The sequence below is a fragment of the Fukomys damarensis genome, unplaced genomic scaffold (assembly GCF_012274545.1).
Source record: "Fukomys damarensis isolate Sample0158 unplaced genomic scaffold, DMR_v1.0_HiC HiC_scaffold_32, whole genome shotgun sequence".
Classification (NCBI taxonomy): Eukaryota; Metazoa; Chordata; class Mammalia; order Rodentia; family Bathyergidae; genus Fukomys; species Fukomys damarensis.
In genome coordinates this window covers 36,669,781-36,676,109 of record NW_022900944.1, presented here as the reverse complement: position 1 = coordinate 36,676,109, position 6,329 = coordinate 36,669,781, and positions in this window count along the sequence as shown.

Genomic DNA, 6,329 nt, shown 5'->3' with positions numbered 1-6,329 from the left:
TTGGAAAAAGTCATCCCAATTTACTGTGTTAACTTGGCATTGTACAGAAATGGGCAACCATATTGGTCTAGAAATGTTAATTTATTTTATTTTTTTTTCCATGTGTACAGGGGTAATACATCATACTAAATATGTAAGGTCATATCTACGAGGGTTTGATTACAGAAACTAATAAAGTATTCTCTAAATAATGAAAAAAGAATAAGGTAAGACTACAAGAGTGAGAAGCAATTTAAATATTTTCAGGGACCATTTTCTTCTCCAGAATTAAGGATTATTTTGATGTTACATCATTGACTTTTCTCTTTTACTTTCCTTTTTAGTTTTATTTTAGGATTCCCTGTTTTTAATGTTCATACAGAGATTTCTTTAACTGAAATACCGAATAGTTTCTTTGATGTGAAAAACTATAATAGTACACAGGATCCTAATGAGACAATTAATAATGTGAAATAGGAAGTAAAGGGCTAAAGGTGTAAGGAAAGTGGGAAGGGTGGGGGAAAGGTAATAAGGGAGAGGAAAAAAATATGAGAAACTGAAAAAATGGAAATAAAGTGTTTGTAAATGGGGAGGGGAGGAGGGGGTGAAGGGAGGGCAGGGACAAGGGGAAAAATGAGAATCAAGACCTATTATGTAAAGGTACAGAATCCCAATGATGAATGTAACTGTATTTGTATACCTAGATTGTACCAATAACCTCAATAAAAAGGAAAAAAAAAGGTGGGGGGATATCTCTATATCTTAATACCCTGACTCTGTGCATATTACTTTGTCTGGAAAAATAGTCTTTGCAGGTATAATTAGACTAATGGTCTTGAGATAAATTCATTCTGAATTAACCACAGAGAGGCCCTAAAACAAATGACCTTGTAAGAGAAGCAACAAGAGTGAGGTCACAGATACATGAAGAAGAAGAGTTGGAGAGACATAGCCAAAGAAGCCAAGGAATACCAACAGCCACCAAAGCTGCAAGAGGCAAGGAAGTGCTCTCCCCTAGAGCCTCCAAAGGGAGTGCATCCCTGCTGACACTGTGATTCTGAATTTCTGGCTTCCAGAGCTATGACAGAACAAATCTCTGTTGCTTTAGGCCACCTCATTTGTGGTCAATTGTTTCAGCAGCTATAGAAGCCAATACAAGTCCTAACCCCTGATAGTTGAGAAAGAATTGGGCTGGTTCAGGTTGACTCAGGTGCATCACATCCCCTGGTTCATCCAATCTTACCTTCTGTCACAAAGATGAGTCCCTTGAGATGAACACGCTAACAGAGCGCATTCCTCTGTGGGGAATGCTTAGAAAGCAGAGGTGTGCTACACAGGAACCCCAAAAGCCACCTACTGCAAAGGAGCTCTCTAGTCATCCAGGCTCCAGACTTCACTTTCAAGACCTCTTTCCTCCATCTCCACATCCTGTTCTTCAACATTTTTGGACCAGTTTTCCCTGCCTCCAATTTTTCACTTTTACATTTTTTTTTTCAAAATTTGCCACTTCTTTCCAACTCCCCTGCCACAGCTCTACCTCAAGTCAGCATCCTGTCTTGCCTTGGTCTATTGCCACTGTTCTCAAACTGTTTAATGAGACACCCCAGGGTACCAGAGAGAATCCACAGGAGCGTCTAGGGATCTTTCAAATTTGTGAGAAAATCACAGTAACATCTGTTGGACACTGTACAAGCCATTAGCCCGAGGTAGTTTAGTCTCAACATTATGCTATTATACTTTTCACAGTGATATCAACTCTGTGCAAAACTGATTTTTCAGCAGTTGCTGTGATGAAAGGCAAATATCCATAGAAAAATCAATATGGAAGAAAAAAATAAGGGTGGTGAGTCTAATAATAAAATTCCCAGCCTTGAGAAGGCATACAGAAGCCAATATCACTGAATTGTTTGTACATCAATACTTATTAAGCCATTTGGACTTGATTACTTAATAAGTGAAATTGTTAGTTATTTCTTTTGGCCCTCCAATGCTGTGAAATAATTATTGAGACACTAAAACTGTTGTTCACCTTTTCACTCTCATTTCACGGGAAGTAGGCAATGGAACTGACTTTCATTTTTAAGATGAGCCATGTATGGGCCAGGGATTTAGCTCAATGGTTCTGCCACCTGCTTCGCAAGCACAAGCTTCCAAGTTTGATCTCTGGTACAAAAATAAAAAATGATGGGTGATGTATAACACATCATTAATGCCCTCTGGGGAAGATGAGCTGGACTACTCTGAACAGAATGACTTTCTGAGATCACTTGCTATTTCTCATAGAAAATATGTTTCTTTTGCTTGCTCTTGTGGGAATGTCTAATAGGTGCAAGGCAATTCAAAAAGCATGTTCTGAGCATTTAGTAGGTGGCTTAGAATGGAAGACACAAGACCCAAGGACAGGTTGGAGACCTGGGTCTACTGTCTGTTAACTCTGTCCTGAAGCCAACTCCTGCTCTCTGAACTTCAGCTTCTGCAGCTATTAAAAGGTACACTGCATTCCCCAAAATGTGCTATTTAGGAGCCTACCACGTGCCCACCACTGTTCTTTACTGTGAGGCAATGTTCTTGCACTTTTGTTTTTTTCATCAGCACGTCCCAAGGAGCTTTGTTAGATGTTCTTACCCTCATTGTGCCCCCACCACGTTTTAATACTATGCACGTTCTCTAACCTTGTTTGTGTGCTTTGTGCATACCTGCACCGTACATGTAGAAAGAATAAGACTTTCTTTGCATCTTCAAGAACCAAGTTTGACCCCTTTAGGAGTGTGATCAGTCTCACCAAGAATGCATGTCCCAAGAAAAGAGGGTGGACAGCTCTTCTGCCCTCACAGAGCTTATAATCTAGGATGAGGCTCTGAATGACAAAGTAAAATATCACAGAGTCAAAATGCCATGAAATAGTAAAATAGGCCCTGACCATGGAGAAGGGCAGAGAGGATGAACTCATGGATTCTCCGAAGTGGTTGTGATGATAAAGTCTGAGTGACAAGCCAAGGGCCAGCTGTGTTTTGGGGATGGGGGGTCCTCAATGGCAACAGAGCCACCAGTGGAAGCCATTTGTGGGCCAGGAGTTTGAGGAGAGAGGACAGAAAAGCAGAGCCCAGGGAGCATGAAGTTATGCTGCAGTCAGAGTTGGTTTTGAAGAATAAATAGCATAGAAAGACAGTTTATAAACAGCAGACTGCTAAATACCTGGGTGGGATTATTATGCATAAAATGCTTCTTTTAGGCACCGGGAGCAGAAGCTGATTAAACACTGGCTTGAGGTATCAAATTTTTTCTTCCTTTGGAAAATGGCTGAAGATGCTGAATTCTGGGAAAAGGTTAATACAACCAAAGATAGCAGATACCTAAGTATCTAGACAGACCTAGAAGAGAGAGAAATGTTAAAAGCGAAGAAACTATATATATGCCTGGCATGGCGGTGCACACCTGTCATCCCAGCACTTTGGGAGACCAAGGCAAGAAGACAGCAAGTTCCAAGCCCAGTCTGGGCAACTTAGCAAGACCTTGTCTCAAAATTTAAAAAGAAAAAAGGGCTGGGGATATAGCTCAGTTCTGTGGCCTGGGTTCAATCCCAGTAACCCAAGAAAGGAAGGAAGGCAGGTTGCCCACCATTTCTGCAGTGCTTCTGTGCTTCTAAGAGCTTCACGCCCATGAATCATCGCAGAGCTGTTCCCTTCCTTTCATGAATGAGGAACAGAGGCCAGAAAATGTAAGCGATGTGTCCCAAATCACACATGCAGCAAGTAGCAGGATGTGGGTCTGTATGACCTGTATCTAAGGTCCCAACTAGGATATAGAACCCCTTGTCCTTCCCACCCTGCCCACACCATCTAGTACTTACAGCGCTCCGATCTTGTATACCTGCCCCTCTGTCAAGGATTTCTATTCATTCGATTTGTAGAGCTGGACTTCAGCAGAGACATCAGACTCAAGTTCATCAATGGGGAGTTTTTTAATGCTTTCAATTATAATGCTTTAACAGGGACTAGGAACAAAAGCTGTGGTGTTTAGTTACTCATTGTCTTGCTTGTGACAGGAATATATATCTTCCTCTATGTCCTAAGGGTCATATGTCATAACACATGTCTAGGTAGGAAGAGAATTTAAAAGCAGATTTTATTCTGGTTTTGCATTCTTAAAAAACACAAATCCAGGGACCGCCAACGGGACTACATTGCCAGTGATGAACTGTCAAGAGGAGGACCAGAGAGAAACTCTTGTCAATGGGAGACACCAGGCACTTGGTGAAGTACACGAGGCAGATGTAAACACCCAGGGTCAGGGATTGGTTCACAACAAGAAGGTGTCATACAGCTCCAGAACTGGAAAACATAGTAGAAAAGGCCTAAGGTTTAAAAGGGGTCAGAGGTCAGTGAAAAATCCTTCCAATCAACCATTAAGTATGTACCACTGTAGGCAGAGGATTTTATTCTGGTCAGTAGCCAGGTAAAAAAGAACTGTTAAGAAAGTACTTTATAATGTAAATTACATAATTGCAGATACAGCACACACACCATGACATCTGACTCGGTCCCTGGATAGAGCTTAGAATCGAGGAAAGTGAGGCACACAGACATGTAAATATAGATGCATCACACACCACAGGACAAATAACACTGTGATGACTTAAAAAACATTGAATAAACACAAGGGTTGTTACAATGGGAAAGACCATAGTCGGATGGAGCTGTCCTGAACGCTTCAGAGGAGCTTGTACTGGAAGTGGTCATTTAAGGAGCAGTGAAACTCAATGCCCTCATTCTCTGATTGACTCATTAAACACTGTATTCCATGTTCACTCTATGTTGCTGAGACACAATACAGCAGGAGGAGAGGTCTGTTTTGGCTCAGAGTTTGTAGAGGTTTCAGTTCACAGTTGGCTGGCTCCAAGGCAGGGTGGAATGGCAGAGGGGCAGGGCAGCAGCAGAGAGATGCTCACCACATGGTGACTAGGAAGCAGAAAGCAAAGGGAGGAGATGGGGTTGGAGACAAACCCTTCCACACATGCTCTCAGGGACTCGCCTCTTCTAACCAGCAAGTCCTCCTGACACCTCCTAACCACCCCCTAGAGAAGGTCAGTTATAAACCCCCACAATCCAGTCGTCTTCCCAAAGCCCAGCCTATGAGTCATGAGGCTCAGTATAAAACATGACAAGAAGATTATGCCAGCCACTGTGGGACTACGGAAAACCCTCAGTTCTCTTCTTTTATCTATTTAGCACATTTAACAGCTGTTCAGTGAGTACTTACTCCTTGCAGGCCCTGACTGCACATCTGTGAACAAGATAGAGGTCCAGAGAGCAGAGGAAAAGGAGAGGTAGGCTTTTGGCTTGGGGCGTGATGTTGCATAAACAGCTCCTCCGGGTTCACTCATGATGAAGATGATGATTCCTGAGATAAAATTTAATTTTAGATCCTCAGGAATAAAGGGCCTGAGAGTGACAAAATTAAGAACTACATAAAGGAGAAAACGGAGATAAGCTACAACTTTGAGTTTACAGGGACGGCACTACAACAAAAGGACATGTGAAATGCACAGACTAAAAGAGAAGAAAATGAATGATTTGAATCCTACAAATTGATAATTACAATATCCTGTTATAGAGATGGAAAAAAAATGTATACAACAATTCATCCATTCTTTCATGTGAATATTCACCTCTTAGAAACCAAGGCATTCGAGACTGTGTCAACTATGTCAGACACAAGAGTCAGAGGGACAGATCCACAGTTTATTTTCCAAGCAAAGTACATGGCACCACCACGGTTTGTACGAAGTTCCACTTTATTTCCATCCCTTTTACAGCTGTCGTCAGAAAGTAGATCATTCTTACAGCTCACTCAAGAAATAATGTAGTGAGGTTAGTCCCAATTTAAAGGTGGGGAAACTGAGATCAAGAACTTGACCAAATCCCAGCATTATTTAGTAGGGGAGCCTAGCACGGGATTTGCTGCCTGCAGTTAGGAGGGTCGGCCTCCTGCACATTCCACTGTCTTTAAATAACTTCACTTCATGTCTCAGAATGCCTGGAGGCCACAAGAAGACCCTAACAGCCTGATAAACGGAGCTGCTTATGATTTATTGAACACGGCTTTGTCCCACATATGGTTGAGCTTCAGGTCACTCCTTTAAGAGGAGCCTAATGGAAGTTCCAAGAATTGTGGCCTTTCCTTATTAACAGGAAAAAGAAAAAAAGAAAAAAGAAGTTAGTAGATGGGGAGGGGAGGAGGGGGTGAAGGGAGGGCAGAGGTAAGGGGAAAAAAATGAGAATCAAGACTTGCCATGTAAAGGTACATGATCCCAACAATAAATGTAACTGTACTGTATCCCCCAATGTACC